Here is a 22066-nt window from a genome sequence, read left to right as displayed (position 1 = left end):
GGAGTCGGACCCTACCCGCGGGGCGGCAATCGGCTGTAATTAGTGTTAAAAAATTAATTAGTTTAATCATTATCATTATCTTGTAATTAGCGTCGGACCGTTGCCTGCGTGCATACCCCGGTCGTCCTCGTGCGCAAATCTCCCGAAGCGGCAGTTGCTCGATTTAATTTTGTTTACTTCTAACACACGTTATCACACACAGACTCTGCCGAGAACAAGAAAGAATCGAAGGAGGAGAAGAAAGAATCTTCTGGAAAATCCAACGGAGGAGGAAATTTTTCTAATAGATAGTGCTTCTACTAATGCAATATTACGGGAGATTAAATATTTCCAAACTCTAAAAAAAGCAAAGGAAGTGTAATGACAATTGTTGGTCGTGACACATTAATTGTTGGTTCTAGTCAGGCCACGATTATTCTTTCTATGGGTACAAAACTTGTGATCCAGGATGCATTATTATTCCCGGACTCTACTCGTACCCTATTAAGTTTTAAAGATATCCGTAAGAACGGATTTCATGTTGAGACTCAAGAATAAAATGCGGTCTAGAGCCTCCTTATAACTCAACAAAAAGATGTGAAAAACAAATCCTTGAGAAACTAGCTTCTCTATCATCTGGATTGTATTATACGTACATAAAAGCAGAGCCACATATGGCATTTAAAATAAATTTTCAAAATCTTGACAAATTCAAGGTATGGCATGAATGCCTTGGTCATTCGGGAATTGGAATGATGAGAAAAATTATTGATGGATCCGTCAGACACAATTTATCACTTACAAAATTTCCGAAATCCTCAGATTTTGTATGCACGGCTTGTGCTACTGGAAAATTAATCACAAGTCCTTCTTACCTAAAGATAAAGAACGAGCCACTTAATTTTCTTGAACGCATTGAAGGAGATATATGTGGACCTATACAACCATTATCTGGACCGTTCAGATATTTCATGGTACTTATTGATGCATCTACAAGATGGTCAAATGTGTGTCTCATATCTACACGGAACCATGCCTTCGCTAAACTTATTGCTCAAATAATCAAATTAAAAGAAAATTATCCTGAGCATAAGATAAAGTCCATAAGAATGGATAATGCCACTGAATTTAGTTCATGAGCATTCAATGATTATTGTCTATCTTTGGGCATAACTGTGGAGCACTACGTACCTTATGTACATACTCAAAATGGTCTTGCAGAATCTCTTATAAAAATAATTAAATTGATAGCAAGACCACTTCTACAGAATTGCAATCTTCCAACATCTTGTTGAGGACATGCAGTTTTACATGTCGCGGAATTAATACAAGACATGCGGTTTTACATGCCGTGGAATTAATACAAATTCGTCCAACTGCATACCATACGGCCTCCCCGTTGCAGTTAGTACGTGGAAATCAACCAAATATTTCCCATCTGCGACAATTCGGTTGCGCTGTATACGTACCGATATCACCACTGCAGCGTACATCAATGGGCCCCCATAGAAAACTGGGGATATATGTAGGGTACAATTCACCGTCAATTATAAAGTACCTAGAGCTTCTAATAGGAGACTTATTCACAACCCGATACGCTGCTAGTATTTTTGACGAGGGCAATTTTCCGGCCTTAGGGGGAGATAAGAACCACAATGAATGCTAGGAAATAGATTGGAATGTCAAAGGCATTCAGTCCCTTGATCCACGTACAAATGAATCTGAATCTGAAGTTCAGAGAATTATCAATTTGCAGCTTATTGCAAATAATCTGCCTGATGCATTTGCTGACTATAAAGGTGTCACTAAATCATATGTTCCCGCGATGAATGTGCCGGAAAAAGTGGAGATAATTAATAAAACCACTCAACCACACAAGAGGGGTAGGACTCTAGACACAAAAGACAAAACTTCATAGAAGCGCCCGCGGAAAACAAGGAATTCTCCAATAGTAAATGCAATTCAACCAAGAGTTGATGCTCAACATACTATTGAGAGACACCAGATGGATGTTCAACATTCAGAGCCCAGCACATATGTGCACGGAAAAATAAACGCTGGGACACCGGAACACATTGACTCAATTAGTATGCGAAATCATAATGAGTCAGAAGATGTTAATGAAATTTCCACGAATTATATTGATTCAGGAGAATCATACAATAGAAAGACTACAGTTGTCGACATTTATTTTTCATCCAAAGTTGCGAAAAACCTTGAGTTGGATTCAGAACCTAAGTCCAAGGCAGAGTGCCCTAAGCGCTCCGACTGGTCCAAATGGAAGGCTGCAATTGATGATTAATTGCGCTCGCTCACAAAAAGAGGTGTATTTACTTCAGTAATACCTACTCCTCAAAATGTTTTCCCAGTGGGAACAAAATGTGTTTTTGTTCGTAAAAGAAATGAAAACAATGAGGTGGTGAAATACAAAGCGAGGCTTGTAGAACAAGGTTTTACGCACAGACCTGGCATCGATTATGATGAAACCTACTCTCCTGTTATGAGTGGAATTACGTTCCGATATTTAATATCATTGGCAGTAAATATGAATTTGTCTATCCAATTAATGGATGTAGTGACTGCATACTTATATGGGCCACTCGATTCGGATATCTACATGAAAGTCCCCGAAGGACTAAATGTTCCAAATCCGAAAGCAAATCGCAACATGTACTGCGTGAAGCTTCAAAAGTCTCTTTATGGCTTAAAATAGTCGGAAAGAATGTGGTATAACCGACTAAGTGAGTTAATTGTCCGTCTGTATTTATAAAGAAATCATTAAATGGTTTTTGTATCATTTTTGTGTATGTAGATGATCTCAATATCATTGGAACAAGAGAAGACATACATGAGGCAAGTACTCATCTTAAGGAGGAATTTGAAATAAAATATTTGGGAAAAACCAAATTTTGCTTAGGTTTGCAACTTGAGCATATTCCCTCTGGAATACTAGTACACCATTCAGCTTATATCCAAAATTTACTTGAAAATTCTAATATGGATAAATCATATCCTTCAAAAACACCTATGGTCGTTCGATCTCTTGATAGAGAACAATACCCATTTAGACCTAAAGGCGATGATGAAGAGATATTGGGACCTGAATTTCCATATCTCAGCGCTATTGGTGCACTCGTGTACTTAGCAAATTGCACTAGACCCGATATATCATTTGCAGTCAATCTACTAGTTAGACATAGTGCATCGCCAACTAAAAGACATTGGGTTGGTGTCAGAAATATCCTTAGATATCTCCAAGGCACTAGAGATCTTGGTTTATTCTATCAGAAAAATCAAGATAAGACCATGATTGGATATTGTGATGCTGGATACCTCTCGGATCCCCATAACGCCAGGTCACAAACTGGCTTTATTTTCCTGTATGGAGGAACAACTTTTTCTTGGAAGTCAACGAAACAAACTTTAGTGGCTTCGTCCACTAATCATTCTGAAATTATTGCTTTGTATGAGGCCTCACGAGAATGTGTATGGCTACGCAGAATGATGAACTTTATTCAAAGTTCAAGTGGTATTGGTTCATTGGAATCATCCATGATTATTTATGAATATAATGCCTCTTGTATTATGAAAATGCAAACAGGTTATATAAAGAGCAATATAACAAAGCACATTGCTCCTAAATTATTTTATCCCCATGAATTACAAAAAGATGGAGAGATAAATATTTTGCAAACGAAGTCATGTGATAATCTAGCAGATTTATTTACAAAGTCTTTACCAAATTCTTTATTCCAGAAGTATGTAAATGGAATTGGTATGAGACGACTTCAAGATTTATAATATTCAGGGGGGGTAAACTATTGATAATATATATAACCTGCTTTTGATCATTAGATCCTTTACATTGTACTCTTTTCCCCTATGAGTTTTCCATACATGGTTTCTCATAGAAGGTTTTTAACGAGACAATGCTAATACATGAATTTTTCTCCTTTTTTCCCCGATGGGTTTTAAAGGAGCTTTTCTCGGCACATTACATAACACAATTTTATTCAGATTTTTCCCACAGGGTTTTTCTGAAGAAACTTTTTCAAAGATGATGAACAATTCACAAGGACAAGACAAGACATGATTAGGGGGAGTGTTAAGAAATTAATTAGTTTAATCATTATCTTGTCATTAGCACCGGACGATTGCCTGCGTCAAACCGCCGGGCGTCCTCGTGCGCAAATCTCCCGAACAGATGCGGCCGTTGCTCGCGTCTGCCCAGGAGGAGACACCTCATGTACCCTTTATATAGGGCTGTCAATCATCGAATAAATAATCTCTCGATTCAATCTTGTTTACTTCTAACAATTAGGACGCACGGGAACGGCGCCGAAGTGGCCACGTGTCGCACCAGTGGCACCCAGGGTACTACCGCTGCATGACGCGTGGGCCACCTCGCTTGTCCCCCGGAAGGATCGCACCCAGGACAGCTCCACACAAGCTGGCCGGCAAGTCGCCAGCCCGGCAAGGCTAGCCGGGCTGCGGGGGTTGCCTAGAAGGGCAGCAGGAGAAATCCCGCCTGGGCGCTTCCCGGGGAGTTTACTTGCCGGGGAGGGTGTTCCCGGGCGCAAGTGTCCGTTACAAGAGCAGGAGCGAGTGGGAGCAACAATGGCACCACGTGGCCACTTGGTGGGCGCGCTGCGCGCATGATTCGTCAGGATGAGGAGTGAAGCACACGCCAGCATTAAATGCTCCGACCAAAAGGGGATTCCCTGTCCTTTCAGCCTACAGTAACCCGCCTGGGGTAAATTTCAGGCGCCTAGACTCCTAGCTGCAGGGCTACCTAATCTGCATGCAAGCCAGCTCACCGAGGAGGAGCTACCCTAGCTCTCTGCTCGCCATTTGTCATCCATGCACCGTGGCACCTGTGGCATCCCCTTCGGTATAAAAGGAGGACCCCCGCCAACGGTCAAAGGGTTCGGTTCGTTCGGATTCACGCTAGCGCAGGCCAAAAGTAGCAAGTAGCCCTTAGCGAAAAAGAGAGAGAGCACCCGGAGACTCCCCCCGGCAACCTGTAAACCCAAGTTCACTGACTCATAACAAACTCAGAAGCAGGACGTAGAGTTTTACACCGCAGGGTGGCCCGAACCTGGGTAAAAACGTTCTCGTGTTCATTGTGCTCTTACGCTTTACATTGGCCTCGCCGGCGATCGCTGGAGGGATCCCCGTCGCCCACTGCCGAACCTAAAAAGGGGTGCTCGCGCATCCCCGATGTTTGAGCCCCATGCTACGACACCACGTAATGCAAATCGAACGGCGACTGAAGTGGAAGCGTAGCAGCATCCAGAGAGCGGAGGATTCTCCGCCCTCTAGAGAAGAGAGATATGAGTGGAGTTTGCTTTATTTATCAAATGCCCATGAAGCAACCTTGGAGAATGACACCAATAAAGATGGTATGTAATATCTCAGAATTCATAGAGTGAAATATCTGGATGATTGTGTAGGTATTGTACTGATCATCTGGTGATTAAACTTTTGCTTACCAGTAGGCTGCATATATTTGAAGATCTACAATTTTAATTAACTTCAATCCCTGCTAATATACTTTAATCTCCTGCAAATACCATGGAACCTGATCAACAAAAAAAGTAATCATTGCAAAAGGATCCTGCCACATCTGCTGACCGAGCTTTGGACAAAATTCAGAAAATTTGAGAAATAACAGAGAGATGATCGTGGTATATATAATAATCGCTTTGGTTTTTACACTCATAAGCTTATAGACCGATAACAATAAGTCTAAATACAATAAAGACTATTAACGTTAATAGCTAACTGTAGGGTAACAAACCAACCACTTGTCTTACCTGATGAAAAAGACCCTGAAGATGTCAAAATGATGCAACACTCAAAATTTGCGGTGTCACTACAAGAAAAATCCTATTCAATGACAAACCACTTTTGTCACCTAAAATGCCATATTCGTCACCTATTACACTTAGGTGACAAAAATGTGTCATCACGAGCTCCGTCATGGAAGCACCGTCATAGATTCTTTCATAGTGACCGAATACAATCTTTTGTCACTGTCAAATGATCTTCGATGACGGTCCATACTATGTCATCTAAGATGGGTATCCTTCACGGACGTGTCTGTCATCGTAAATACGAAAATCTTTCATTATCAAATATATTAGATGACAACATATGCCGTCACCGTCAAGTATTAGGTCTGTCATGGCTGCTGACATGTGGGTCCCATGATGCTGAGGTGGCATCTTACATTGTGAACTCAAACCATTTCTGAAGACACCTCATAGATTGGACATAACAATATTTTCAACAATTAGGTGCAATAGTGGTGGATTGTAAGCTTCCTTTTTTTTTAATGGAAAGATTGTAAGGGAGACCCCTACAATTGGTGCGATAGAAGAATTAATGTAGCCTTGACAAGAGAAAAACACAAGCTTTGTTGGCCACTTAGGCACAAACATGTTTAAGTTGCCCTCATTGACATGTTATAGAAACCGTCATTTGGTACTTTGATGTTTAAGAGCTTAACATAAGATGGGTCAGATGGAAAAAAGGTGCACAAGTAGCACTTCCAATATGCAAATATAGGTGGTAGGGTAGGAACTCGACAATATGTCATCAAGGTAATTCAAACCAATTGGCATTAGGTTGGGCATCCAAAGCAAATACATGGACATCATATAATTTATACAATAGCCACAAACTAAACAAATGAAACTAACTAATTTAATACTTAAATAACATATACGATATAGTTTTGCTCCAACCACTTGCACCGCAAACTAATTTTCAGTCCCCATTGACCTACAGATGATGCATTGGTTGATGAGCAAACTTGATATTGCTAAATATATAGATCCTTGACAAACAAATAAATCAACAATGATCCAACAATAAACTCATTGGCTTAACATACCAAGTGAGATCATTTTATCAATTATGTATGCTGCATGTCAAAATAAATCAAGCTATAAATCAATATTGTTCATCATAATTTATTATAATATATACCTACATCTAGTTAATTTATCACCATACACTAAAAATTAATGAGGATAGAGCAATAAACTAGTATACACATCATTAACCTGCAATCACCTCCATCAAGACAAAAAAAAATGCTCCAACAAGTACTTAAGATAGTTTAAGCCACATCTTAAAGTCAAATCATCACAGAGCCATATTATATGCCCATATATACAATTAATTTCTACATGAGATAAAAAACATTATGGTACAAACATTAAACAATAATGCACAGAAAGCAAACAAAATCATCGAAACAAAGCAAAAAAAAGACACTTTTCCTTAATTGTTGAGGGATTTACCTTATCGAGGCCATGCATGATGGTCACTTGTCGAACTCAGTAATTAGCGCCTTAGCAAGCCTGGCAGGGAAAGCGGTATCTTGACCGACCATGAAGTTTGGGTGCTCGCTCAAAAGGGTACTTTGAATACTGGGCCACGAACGATCAACAAGCCCAGAGATTGGACTATCAATCTCATGTATATGTCGCCGAAGTGCAAGTTGACCTCATCGCTTTTGGTCAATATGTGAAATCATGGCACAAGGGAATTCTGAATACTAAAAGTACGGATGATTAAGCATATATACTGATTGGTAATAAATCATTCTCCCATCACCAACAAACTTACTTTTGGCTAATCTAAATTAATTTTCAATTGGCATATAAAAACAAACATGATTACTTAGGCACATCAGCAAAATTTAAATCGTTCAATTAAAGTGGCAAAAACATATATTTATGTTTGTTTCACTATTAAAGCAGCCTGCAATAATCTAATTTTGTTACATGTTCCATTCTATGTAGGCATCATGAGAATCAACCATATACACAATTTACTAGTAAACATTCAACGACAGCATACAAAAGACTAGGTGTTCTAGTTCCAACGCTAGAGAAACTAGGTGCCTAGCTTTGAAAATATGGCTACATGTTCCATACAAGTAACATGAATTTACAAGCTGCTATATGCTTATTTATTCCATTACAAAATTCCACAAGTACCATGAAGGACGAGTTCAATACATTATATAGCCTCATTCAATAATATGTATACAAAAGAAATAAGAGTAAAATTCCCAACATTAAAAAAAACCTACTTGTGAGATCACTTGGTGATCTAGCTTTGGAATCACGAGCTGCTATCTGCACAATTAATTACTAATTATTTGCCATAACTTGGAATGAAGCTTCACAAAACTTTGCAAGATTATCAATAATGATGAGAGCACAAGTACAGCTTAGGTTCAATAGGCTCAACAATCTCCAGCTCTTCTCATTTCAGCAGAACAAAGACCGGAAAACATAAAGTTTAACACCTATTAAAGCTGAAACAGGACACGAGAATAGATTTAAACGGGCCTACTAAAACTGGCCTAACTGCAAACACTTTGTGGCCAACAGTGCTGAAATGGGCAAATGAAATCACGTCAGTCAAATAACAGAATTATGCCTCGCAAAGAACTTTGCGGAGCTGCACAAAAACAGTATGAGAATAAACTCCTGCAGCCTTTCAGATGTGTTTGCTACATAGCTTTGGTCTAATAGCTTCCTGCAAAATAATCAAAGCAAGCTGGCAGCTATTTCTTCTTTAGTTTAAACAGGACGATAATGAACAAAATAATACACAACAAAACAAGAATCTAACTTCGTAAGGATATGACAATAATGATAGCGCAGATGCTGGCAATTATATCTTCTTCAGTCTGAACAGGACTAGAATGAACAAAATGAAACACGGCTAGAATTAACATGAACCTAACTTTTAAGTATGTAACAATAGTGACAGCACAGATGCACATAGAAGGTTCTAATTAGGCAGTAGACATGCTAGCATGGAAAAAAGATGCAGCTTAATACTAAAAGGATGTGTGTGTAACTCTGAAATGCAACTCTGAGTTTGAGTAACTGATATGGAAACTTTGCAAAGGTCACAAAAGTGTTTCTTTCATTCTGCAATGGAGAAAAAAATGGAAGGAGGTAAACAAGTACTAATGTATTAGACTTGACCATTATGGGAAATAAACTTAACTCTTATTTCCTTTTATGGGTTGCAATGGAAAAGTATGCAAATGCAAACAGAAAATTAAAATAGTTGGCTATTTCCCCATCTAATTTGCAATGGGAAACATGATTAACTCTTATTTTAATCTGCAAGTTCCTACACAACAATCTGAGGTAAAATAATAGTCAACCTTTAGAACTAAAGCACCTAACTTTTATATTTTCAATCAATTCAATATTTCATAAATATACAATAGGAGGGAGGGGTGAACACGCAGCAAAACCAATAGAGATGGTAGAAATCACCAGCATCTTGTGGCTCATCTGTACTCAGAATCATTAATGCAAACACAGGACTGTGCACACAAGTATCATTATAATCTAGCTAGTAACACAATCTAGTTCTAAAGTCATTGGTGACAAAATTTCTTTGAAGGATAGCCAGTCAGCCAGATACTGTCAGATCAGAGACGATGCCTAAAATCCAAGAACCATGGATAAATAAAGTCCAACAACCGCCGGACCAAAAACACCATCGAAGACAACAGAAGGCGAACAAACACCACGAGAAGCCCAAATCACAGTCCCTGAACCAGAATCGCCGCCTCAAACTGAATGGCCGGGATCTTGCGCCATGGCTATGAGGGGCCGGCGGTGGGTTCTTGCATGAGCAGCGCGAGGGAGCCGGCATCATGGCATGGTGGGCCTCGCGAAGGAGAAGTTCTTGCGCCATGGCTAGGAGGCGAGCCCCGCCGCGGCAGGGAGGAGCGTCTGTTCTGTGTTCTACTGTTCTTAATTGATGATTATCCCAATACTGGTGGCCAGAGGGCTGGATGCGAGGAAGGCGGAGAGGAGGGGTAGGGGGTGACGACGACGAAGAGGGGGGTCAGATGGGCGAAGTCGTGCAGCGGCAGGAGGTGCGGCCACCGGGGGTCAGATGGGCGAAGTCGTGTAGCGGCAGGAGGTGCGGCCACCGGGAGAGCATGTCGTCGGCTATGGCTCATGGCTGGGCAGCGGAGCACGGGAGGCGAGATAGGGGGGGCCTGGGGGTGTGATCTGCGGACGGCAGGGGTTGCCAGATGAAAAGCACCGATCCGTGCGCTCTAGTTTGGTTGGTGTGCGCATACACTCGTCCTGTGAACGTACACACGCTTCCTTTATGAACACCTACGAAATCGCCGCTGGCGCATCACTGTTGACGGGTACATCACCTACCATTCAAAGAATAGCGCCGGTTAAATTCTGAAATAATACAGGAAAATATGGCACCCATGTCAAGTGTATGACTTGAACCTGGGTGGGCCAGACCATCTGAGTTAGGCTCAGTTCACACAATCCGTGTGTTTCTATTCCATTGGCTGCTAGTTTTGTTTTTTGATTTCTGTTGCAACACATTTTTGTTTTATGGGTCTTAAGCCTCATTCGTCTTCCACTACCTATCTCCGTTATATAAGAACATCTTCAGCAGGGCACTTAAGCAAAGCTCTTATCCCGTTTGTAGGAGCTAAGGCAAAAAAAAAGACCCTTGCTTGGGCCTCTAAAATAGGAACGCCCCTAAAATCATCCGTCAAGCCCTCATTCATGTGGGCTTCTCTACGAGGCCCTTATCCCTTTTTCTCCCTCTCTCTTTTCTCCTCCCGCGTGGCCATCTCTCCGTCCCGCCATTTCCACCGCCAACCCTACCTCGCGGGCCGCCTCCTCGAGCCGCCACCGCCCGCACCTCCGCAGGTCGTCGCCTGCCGCATTCGTCCGCCACCTCCCCGCAGCGTCCGGCGTGTCCGTCTGCCGCATCCACGCTCCATCCGCCGCCTCCCCACGCCGTCCGTCCGTCCGCCGCCTCCCCTCCGCGTCCCGCCTCTTGCCCGACTCCGTCCACATCCCTTCTCTAGCCAGACTCCGGCCACCCCCTCCCCAGCCGAGCATCCGCCTACCTCGACCACCACCAGCGCCGCCCCCTGAATACAGTGATGGACGGCTCCGCTACGCCTCGATACGCCGTTTCCAATGGGCGGCCGCGTGGTGCGGGCTCTGCTACTGCCAAGCATCGCGCCAAAAAGAGAAGCAATGAGCCCACGTCCAGCTTCATTGTGCCACCATCTCGTGGAGGAGCTGAAACACAATCATAATCATAAACACGTAATTTAAGGAACGGAGAGTATAAGGAAAACCCCTACAACATAGTTGTGAGCTACAAGATTTGAAAATTGTTGGTCCACAACTCCACTATCACACACTACTACAAAACACCCCTTCCGTGGACCCCCTCCAGTGGTGGCTGAACATGGGCCCAAAAAATCACCGCCACTGGACACTGTTCGGGGCATCCACGATCAAAACCAGTGGTATTCTCGTTCATTACGCACGGCCACGGGTGACCTCTTAGAACAGCCAATGGTGACCCCCCACCTACCGGTGGTTGTTCTAATCTCAAACCCGCCACTAGTGAACCCCCCCCCCCTCCCAGAAACTAATGAAACTTGCAAAAATCATAACTAATTCAAAAAAATCCAAACAATGTGATTCTTTTTACTGAAGTCTTCATTTCTATTTATTAACACGTTGGAACAATAATATCACATGGTCTTTCTCATAAAATATGATTTTCCATTCTTTTCAATGCAAAAAATGAAGTATTTCATGAAGCAAGTACAATTGTTATGGTTCAAAATGGCACCTATACAATGTTCATATAAACTAGAACATATTTAATTGGTTGTGTCCAAAGGTTTTGAATTTTTTAGCTTTATTTATACTTTTCCCAATTTATATGAATTTTCTAGCGATTACCCAAAAGTAATTCAAATTTGAACTACAAGTGTGTGATAGTTTGTTCCTAAAAAATTCAAAAAATCATTTTAAGGTACCCAAATAAGAATTATGTAAGATTCATATAGGTTGTTGGAATATTCAACACCTTTCTATGGAAAAATGTGCCGACAATTTTCACCCCATCTTGCGAAAATTCTAATAATATGAAGGTGTTAAAAATGTCAATTCTTTGGCATAGAGTCCTTTTATGTGTATTAGTTGCCATGAAAAATGATAAATTTGAATTTTGAAATATTAAATTTTTTCACAAAATGAACTATTAATTATAAATGTTTATGAGTTTCAAGACAAATGACCAAAGTCACGGCGATTTCTATGACATGGTCATGATAATGAATCCAATTTTTGCACAGAGGTGCATCTTTCCATGCCAAACAATATTGCTACGGAGTTTTATAGCTTTTGCACTAAAGAAAATGTTTTTTCATTTTCTAAACGTATAACAAATACATATTAATCTTCTAGTGGCGGTTTCACAACATGACCCGCCATTGGAGAAAGAAAAGGCACAATCCGTGTGCTCTTCTCCCATTGGCTGAGACATGCATGCCAAGGATTGGTGAGGTGGCGCACCATTTTTCCCTTCCCCTGCGAAATCCGACCGTCCGTGACTGAGGTGGCACCGGGCAGATTGCTTTTGCCTCTGTGACTTCTCTTCCTGGCAACCACATCTTTCTCGGCCCATCGGCCACATGCATCTCCTCCCTTCCCTCTGACCCTCCCTCCTCCCTTCTCTTCTCCAGCCGTCCTCCCTCCTCCTCCTCATAGAAGGCAACAGCGGCCGGACCGGAGAGGCAACAATGACAGCAAGCTTCCCGCGGATCCGGCCTCCACGCCGCCAGATCCGGGGCTCCAGTAGCAGGCAACAGCAGCGGAGATGCAGCCGCGGGCCCCTTCTCCAGCAGGACGACGGCGATTGCCCTGCGTGGGGTGCTCCTTCGGTCGGCAGAGAGGAGGAGGCCCTGCCTTCCCCTGTGGATCCGCCCCGATCGCCGGCGTGGAACTGTGGAAGGTCTTCGCGGATGTGGTACGTTTTTTCTTCTCTCGCTCACTATCGGTTTTCTCTCTTCATCCTCTCTCTCTCTCTCTCACTCACTCTCTTTCTCTCTCTGTCCTGGTGGTCGCCGGTGTGGAGGGGAGGAAGATGGTTACGGCTTCGTGTAATAATGTGCATGCTTGATCTATAATCGATTTTGTTTTCTTTTTGATGTGTTGTAATGATGTATGCTCGATCTGTAAATTGATTTTGTTCCTCTGTTAAAGTAGTGGTTTTGGTTTCTCGACCTGGAATCAATTTTGTTTCTGTATGTTGCTTGTGTGCTTCGATCCATCGATTAAATCAAGTGTGAAAAAGCAGGCTCATGGCCTGCTTTTTTTAACGGAATTGCTACCGCTCAGTCGCCTGAGAAATGTCACATCTCAGTCGATGGAGAAGATCGGAACTAAATGAGATATAACTGAAACAATATGTGGACAACATCAGCCAGCTGGTTTGGTGGTTGCTGGTTTGCAATGTTTCCTCTTTGCATGCAGGTCGTAGGTTCGAATCCTCTAGGTCGATTTTTCTTTTTTTTTCTTTTTTTTTCTTAACCTAAAATAGGAGTACATTTATTCTATTTTTCTCGTGTTCCGATTTTTTTTGACGAGTTGCATATTCCGAATTTCAGTGCAATTAAAAAAATTCCACCTGCAAATTTTTTAATCGCGCAGAATTTTCACCTGCAATTTTTAGAATCGCGCATAACTTTTTGCCTGCAATTTTTAGAAGCGCACATAACTTTCACCCGCAATTTTTAGAACCGGACATAAAATTTCACCTGCAATTTTTAAAACCACGCATAAAGTTTCACCTGTAATTTTTAGAAACACGCATAAATTTTCACCTATAATTTTAAAATCATGCATAAAGTTTCACCTGCATGTTCAAAATTGTGCATAAAGTTTTACCTGCAATTTGATTGTTATTTTTTTTGTTGCCTTTTGCTTTCTCCGTGGCGTTGGCTGCGCTATGCAACTGTGCTTTCGTTAGGATCGTCATTTTTCAATTTTCAAGTTTCTAGCACCGTTTAATTTTTTTTGTAGCAATACACATGAGATCAGCATATAAGTGAGGACTAGATTTATGTTAATATAAAGACAAATGTTTTTTTTATCGTGATCTCAAAGCCAGAGAAACACACACACACACAGAGGCATGCATGCACCATCATCTATCACACACACATGCATGTACCTGGCCGGTACACACAGCCATGCATCGACTGATGCACACAAGTTTCTCAGTCCCTTTTTTTTAAATACCAAAAATGGTTACAAGTGGCGGTTATATTATCGCGGCCAGCAAAGAGGTAGCAACAATTCCGCCATTGTTGGTGTAGAGCACCACTGGCGCAAGGTTAATGGCGGGTGAACAACCCGCCACTAACCTCTCTTTTTTTTACCGCCACTAGTAAGGTTTTGTGTAGTAGTGACACCAATAGGTGTTTCTCGTTGACGTTGTTGTTGAATTGAGATCGGCAATTAACTGAACTCTTGTGTTTGTTTGGCAACAACGAAATGATGGTAACGGCTAGTGCTCTCATGGGTCGCACCGTTGGTGGTTGTTCATACTGAGGAATGTAATGTGGATGGCGAGATGGAACTTTGTTCTTTTAGTGGTGCCTTCCGCGAGTTAGTGTCACGGACATGTCGATGAGGGTGCTCTGGCCTCTGGACGTAGGTTCCGCGAGTTAGTGCCACGGACATGTTCGTAAACTCTTTTCCATATGCTCATCTTTTAATTAACTCAGAATTTAAAAATTCTTTGCGAATGTCACGGAACCATTTTGTGTCCTTGTGGCTTGGTGACCGGGCCTAGAGGTCACTGGAGACAAGCGGCCATGTAGTTCCCCCTTTTTCGATAAAGGTGTAGCTCCTCCTGGTTATGGAACAAAATTTACCCTATGCTTCGTTGCTTTCGTTTGAAGAAAAAAACTCCTAGGTAGGAAGACACATTCTTCTTCTCCCCGCCTCGATCAGTATATATACTATTATTAACTTGAAGATAAATTAATGACGCAGGTGACCTGGCCTGGATATGTAACCTGGCGGCCACTTAATATGGTTGTTGTATATTTAACGAGATGTGCTCTTTTAGATGAGAGTGAATGCGTGCACTACTGCCAAGTTTTATATGTGCTCTAGCTAGTTGCAACAAATCCTCCCAGGTAGAAATCGAAAGCTTGGATAGTTGTGCTAAGAGTGAGGCAATTTTGCCACCAGAATTACATGTACGTAAATTGTAATATACTCCGTATAGGTCTGGGATGCATCTGGAATTTGTGCAATTCAAGCTTGTACTATCTTGCCCGCTTCTGTCTCAGTCAAGGAGGCGGCCGACGGTTTATCCACTTTGGTCTAATCGCTCCCCTCCGCCGCTGCTAGCGTTCTAGCTCGATCGTGTGGATGTCTCCATGGTACGTGGTCTAAGGCTTAGCACGGAGGGATCTTCGGAGTGAAGATTGTGCTAATGTGGACGTACGGGCCTCACAGCGGTGCAATGTTGACGGCTCGGTGTACAGCATGACTAGATCCGCTGGCACGTTGATGGTTGTCTCAACGGCCCAAAGCAGCACGCCAGACGCAGGCCCAGGCCCACCACCAACATCGAGGAACACGCGAGTGGGCCAAGTCCGACGGCCACCAGCTTGGCTTCGGCGCTTCGCGACGACAGCTGGATTCGGAGCACACAAGGCGAGTTAAAATCGGAAGAAGCTTCCCTCAAAAAAATAAAAAAATCGGAAGAAGCTTCGACTGAGGCTTACGACGAAGTAGGCAGCTTAGCCATAAGCTAGAGCAATTGGACACCCGGAACCTGGATTCGACCTGTAATTCCTGACGATTTTCATGTAATCGATGAACCTGAGAACTAGTAGTTGTGGGTAACAGGTTGTGCCACCGTGCCGGAAGCCGGCCGGCTAGCCCGAGAAGCGTCGAACTGTAATGGATAACGGTAGACAAACATAAAACGAGGATGAGCATCCATCGCTGATGCAGTTTCATCTGAATCTAGCTCTTTAGAGAAGTCTTGGTCCCTCTTCTCGAGAGTTAGCCGCAGGGATTATGGTTTCCTGAAGAAAGTTCCGTTGTTATGTGTCGAGGACTAATAGAATTGTAGCTTCAGAAAGAGGAATATAGAGGACGTAATTTGTTTCTGTAGTCCGTTATAGCTTGTTCTTACAAAGTTATAACTTTATCCCGTCAAGGTAGAGAAGTCAGTAATTAACGTTTTATTTCTCCGATCAGCCAACTCGCAAATAGACCGTGTCAAGTTAACAAATTTGCAACTCCAAAGTCACCGACATCACCAGCAACTCACCACTGCACTATGCTCCAAGAGTCTAATCCACCGTGTACCGTATGTCCATATCTAAAACATGTCATTTAAGCAAAAAAAAATCACCCGACGTGGTACCTTAGTTAATGAAGAAATAAAGAAACTCTGTATCTTATTTTTATACTGCTAGTTCTTGTCACCGAACCGAAGAAAATTCATAATTTATCCCTCAGTAAACACATTAAATGAGAGCTTATTTAGAAGAGTTGTATCTAAACATATATTTAATGTATGATCACGATGGGATTTAAGTTAGCACAGCAAATTTTATTACTCAGTCCGTCCAACAAAGCAACAAAGGATGTCTCAGTTTTGATTAAATTTGAATGCACCTATACACTAAGTCATGTCTACATACATTCAAATTTTAACAAACTTAAAACATTTTTTGTTAGACGGAAGGAGTACAAGGTACATACTCTCTTTGTTCCTTGAACTTGAACTAGCACAAAACGTAGTACTGTGGTACCTGAATACGGACACACCAGAACAAAATTAGTTCAACTTATGGCTAGATTCCTCAAAACGATCTTCAAAACTCGTGTGTACGGTCGTACATTAATTGGAAAAATCATAATAACTGGACACGTAGGCACGTAGCTCTCTTATTTACTCACCTAATATATATATCCCATTCGAGTTGTCCCATGGTACATACGTTCGGCCAGAGTTGTATTGTGTAAAATAGTTACAAAGGATTTTCCTAGATAGAAATGGAAATTTGGAGATGATCGAGTATCAACCGCGAGGAAATATCCACTACACTGGATTAAATCGGAATTCATAGGCATGAGGTGCATCAGGAATCTGTTTCGATCAGCAATTGCTATACACGGCACACCATCTGACAGCGCACGAAATGCAGTATGCTCCTAACCTTGCTTGCTCTCCTGCATGGTGCCGCTGATAGGCACGGTGGTGTCACCATTGCCAGCCTGCCGCCGTTGTATTGATTGGGGCAGCAGGTTCAGCGGCTTCAACCACCTATGCAGCCAAAGCATAGTTCGTCTGGAAACTCCGCACCACCCTCAGAGTGCTTGTGCATCCCTAATGCAGAGTGAAACCTCCCCGGAAGATGATTTTTGTTGGCTTTCTTTTTTAAGGCTCGGTGCGAATTCGATCAGAGATGTAAAAGAAAATTGGAGGTGTTTTTTGTTAAGGAAAAACGATAAAAAATATTTGGGGGAGGCCGTTGGGCGATGGGGGCGGACACCGGGCGGACACATGTCCATTTGCCCCTCAACCGGACAAAAAACGGTTGGGGGCCAAATTTGAAAATCCCATTAAAGATGCTAACTGCACATCGCCCAAACTTTGTTGACGGCAGGCAGCGGGGCATGCCAGCCCACGTGTGTTCCAGGCTTAGCCTTCTCATGATGTGCGTAGTGTGAAAGAATCACAATAGTTCAGACCGGTTTTGTACTAAAATCACCACAAGAATTTAGAATCGGAGGAAGTAGCTTGTAAATGGAGGTGATAACTTAAGATTGTGCAAACTACCCAAAAGAGTAGTGGTACTTCTTTCCTTGAGAGCAATTAACATCATGAGTCTTTTAAACATATGTTGAATTTTAGTTCATGCTTTTCTGTTCCACGATGCAATTTTTTTCCACATGTACACATGTCTTGTTTAAATGACTAAGTCAGCATAAAAAATTATTACATTAATTAACGGGAAGCAGGGAGCATGGCGTGATTCATGAGATTTGTTGCTGACTTAGAGTTCGACTTTTTTTTCTTCGAAAAAGAGGTTGACACCCCGGCCTATTTAGAGTTAGACGTACATATGGACCAATCCCAAACTATTGAACATAGACATGTTCGATGAGGGAGAACATTCATAGAGATACATCGGCTTAGTACATAATAATAATTGTCGAAATATCACATGTATCTAGACACTTTTTAAATATAAATACATTCATATTTGGGCAAATTTGAAACAATTAATATGGATATGAGGGAGTACATACAATATCAGTTTTGAATATATTTTAGTCGTCAAGAATCCTTAGTGCAGATAGAAGTACAAACCCAGGATATCATTCAGGCCGTGTATGGCTGTATGATGATGTACTGATCAGCAAGTGCTAGCTAGGATCATGACTTCATGAGCGGGCATGTTCAGATTATCGATCCTGGCGGATATTAGGATATATGAATTAATGTATACAATTTCTTTTTTAGAAAAAAGATGGTCGATTCCGTTATTCCATTAGAGAATTGAACTCATTCCTTATGCCTCCTAATCTTACGTTCTAATTTTAGGTGGAAATTTCTGGTGGATAAATTGAATTATCTCGATCATGGTTAACCCGATTTTTTCAATTGTTTCTTTAACTAGAGCACATAAAAAATGCTAGTACGACGTGCATACTCCCTACAACAACCACGTTAAGTGGCGCCAGTGAGGTTCTCTTTACTCACTACAGCTAAGAATCTTTGGGAAATTGACTATTTTCTCTTTCTTGGATGTAGCATATTAATTAGGATCCATCTCACATGCATCCTCCGACATAGAGGCTGGGAGATTTTTCGTTCTGATTAATTATCGAAAAATCTACGTCCATGATCTACATCCATGGACGTAGAATGTAATCGTAGCACTACTACAAAACGGTCTATATGTCACGACACATCAGTAATGGGTCCGGCGCGACCGTTACTAATGAACAGAGCGGGATCTGCCCGTCCCCGCCCAGCCATACATTAGTGGCGGTTGCGCGAGACGACTGCCATCAATGTATCATCATTCCTCGCGAGAGACATCAGTGGCGGTCGGTTAAGAGACGACCGTTACTGATGAACCACGTATCAGTAATGGTCGCCCTAACGCGACCGCCACTGATGTGTGGTACATTAGTAACGGGCCGTGTTAAAGAGACCGTTACTGATGTACCCCTTATTATCAGTAACGGTCGCCCAAGTCCCGACCGCCACTGATGAGGGTCGCTGTTTAAATACGCAGAACAGAGCCGCAGCTGGTCGCGTTGCGCGTCGTAACGGACCAGCTGCGGCCCTTCTTCCCCGGCGACGACGAAGCCATGCCCAAATCGGCCACCATGGCTGGCGGCGAGCCCCGCAGGTAGCCCCTCCTACCTCTCCCTTCCTCCTCTCTCCCCCCCGCGCGCGCCGGCGGCCCCCATCTCCATGGCCGGCGAGCTCCATTTTTTGAGCTCCGGCGGCCGGCGAGCTCCGATCTTCGAGCCCGAAGCTTCCCTCTCCCTTGCGAGCTCTCTCTCCCTCCTGATCCATCTCGCCAGCCTCCAATTTCTTTCCAAAGTTCCTCAATTTCAAATTTTTGAGCTCTGGCCGCCGGCCAAAATGCGGCCTCCTCGTTGTCGCCCGGAGCTTCCCTCTCCCTTGCGAGCTCTCTCTCCCTCCCGATATTTCTCGCCGGCCTCCAATTTCTCTCCAAATGTCTCTAATTTCAAATTTTTAGTTAGCCCCGGTTAATTAACACCTTAATCCCCTTGTCAATGATTAGGCTAACTATTTTACTTTGTGTCTTCTTGTGTATTGTGTTGTACATCGAAGGACCGTTCTTGGATGTACGCCACGGAAAGAATCAATGCTCGATGGATAACCGAATGGACGGTCTTTTTTGGAGTCGCGAAAGGTGATATGGAACGAAAAGGACTTGTGATGATGTGTTGTCCATGTCGCAAATGTGAAAACACATGCATGATGAAGCCTGAAGATGTTCAGATGCACGTGCTGGCATCGAGTTTTGTGGAAGGTTATTCATGCTGGACTTGTCACGGGGAGGATGGGGTTGATGTCGGTAGCGATAGCGAAGATGATGATGTCCTGCGGTATGATCTGGCGAATGATTCCAAGGAAGAAATAAGGGTCGATGAGGAGGCTAATGTGAAAGGTGAAGGAGCTCCACGTGGCAGGATTGCCAAAATGCTAGATGACCCGTACCTACGGGACCATCTGGAGGACCCCGAAGATGAGGCAGAGTCTGCTCAGTTAAAAAAATTGTTGGAGGACGTAAACACACCCTTGTATGATGGAGCTGGCGAAGAAAACAACGTGCTCAAAGTAACGCTCGAACTTTTGAAGCTGAAGGCAGTATCATGCTGGTCAGACAAGGGTTTCACGGACTTGTTGAGTTACCTTGCTTCGGTTTTTCCACAGCCAAACAAGTTGCCCAAGAGCACATACGAGACGAAGAAGATTACATGCCCGCTTGGATTAGATTGCGTGAAACATCATTTATGTCCAAACGACTGCATGGTATACATTGGAGAGTACGAGAACCGTGAGAGCTGCCACATATGCGGTGCATTGAGATACAAGAAGAAAAACGCCAGAGCTGGCGAAGACATTGGGGAAGAAGTGATGAAGGGCATGCCGGCAAAGACTATCTGATATCTTACGGCAGTTGGCCGAGTTGAGCGTTGGATGCAGAACGTTAAGGATGCGAGGTATCTCGTCTATCATGATCCGGCACAGGTTGCATTCGATCCTGACGGGCACTACCGTGTGGAGGAAGCTGGGGTCCTAAGACACCCTGCCGATGGGACTCAGTGGAGGAACTTCGACACGGCATTTCCAGATTTCGGGGCAGAGCCCAGAAACCTGAGGCTCGGTCTCAGCACTGACGGGATAAATCTTTTCGGAAACATGAACAACAAGCACAGGACATGGCCAGTGATCTTGTTTGTCTACAACCTTCCTCCATGGTTAATCATGAAGAGAAAGTACATCAACATGTGCATGCTCATACTGGGTCCAAAGCAGCCGGGAGCTGACCTAAATGTGTATCTGCAACTAGTGAAGGATGAGCTGAAGCAGCTTTGGAACCCTGGTAGAGTGGTTTGGGACGCAAACAGGAGGGAGTACTTCACGATGAGAGCAGCGCTTCTGACCTGCGTGCATGACTACCCCGCGAATGAAAATACTTCATGCCAGGTGACACATGGCTACAAGGCCTGTACAAAGTGCGGGGGAAACACGACATTGGAGAAGTTGCCCGCTTCATCCAAAATTGTTTACATGGGCTACCGAAAGTGGTTGGATGCTAAAGACCCTTGGAGGGATGATAAGGAAAGGTTCAATGGGAAGACGGAGAACGGGACAATGCCGAAGGAGAAGTCTGCTATGCAAATCCTCGAAATTGTGAACGATCTTGAAGTTGTCCCCGGAAAGATTGCTGCGAAGAAATATAAGGAACCTGAAGGCGTCGTGTGGAAAAAGAGGTCCGTATTCTGGGACCTGGAGTACTGTGCACATTTAGAATGCCGCCACAGCATAGATGTCATGCACGTGGAGAAAACTGTATGCGACATCGTGCTGGGGTTGCTAATGAACATTCCAGAGAAGACGAAAGATGAACCCAATGCACGGAAGGACCTGGAACTCATGTCTATCAGAAAAGAGTTGTGGGGCAAAGATCAAGTGTCGGCAGCCGACAAGAATGGTTTCGTGACGGTGACCATGCGGTGTTGTCTTGCATGTTACCACCTGTATAAAGACGAGTTGCATAGGATGTGCCAGTGCCTACAGGGCATTAAAGTCCCATCGAACTACTCGTCGAGCATCAAGCATCTAGTTGACATGAAGAGTCACAAGTTATCTGGCATGAAGTCTCACGACAACCATGTCATACTCACTCAGTTACTTCCAGTCGCAATTGAAAGATCGGTATGGTCGGCTAGAGGAGGGATGAATAGGCGACTAACAAATTTTAATCTTTTTCTTTTTCTTTTCTAGAAAGATATAAACACTTAACCTAGGGTTTACTAAATTCTCTAAAGGTAATGCAACCCTAGGAAGCAAAAGACGAAGCAACTAGATAACAAGAATGTAAAGGGTAAGAATGGATACCACACGAGAGACGAAGATTTCACCGGAGTTCCACCGA

The 22066-nt window shown here is 43.0% G+C and overlaps 1 long non-coding RNA gene across 1 annotated transcript; it reads right to left on the bottom strand.

Moving 5' to 3' along the window:
• Positions 1-5647: 5647 nt before the first annotated feature.
• LOC112268954 lies at positions 5648-10107 on the bottom strand. The gene is made up of 2 exons (XR_002960546.1): positions 7290-10107; positions 5648-6765 (listed from the first exon to the last, which is right to left on the bottom strand). It is a non-coding gene; the product is annotated as an uncharacterized LOC112268954 (long non-coding RNA).
• Between the last annotated feature and the right edge of the window lie 11959 nt (positions 10108-22066).

This window comes from Brachypodium distachyon, chromosome 4 (assembly GCF_000005505.3).
Source record: "Brachypodium distachyon strain Bd21 chromosome 4, Brachypodium_distachyon_v3.0, whole genome shotgun sequence".
Classification (NCBI taxonomy): domain Eukaryota; kingdom Viridiplantae; phylum Streptophyta; class Magnoliopsida; order Poales; family Poaceae; genus Brachypodium; species Brachypodium distachyon.
Note: the sequence above shows the minus strand (reverse complement) of the source record. Positions and strands in the feature narration are given on the sequence as shown.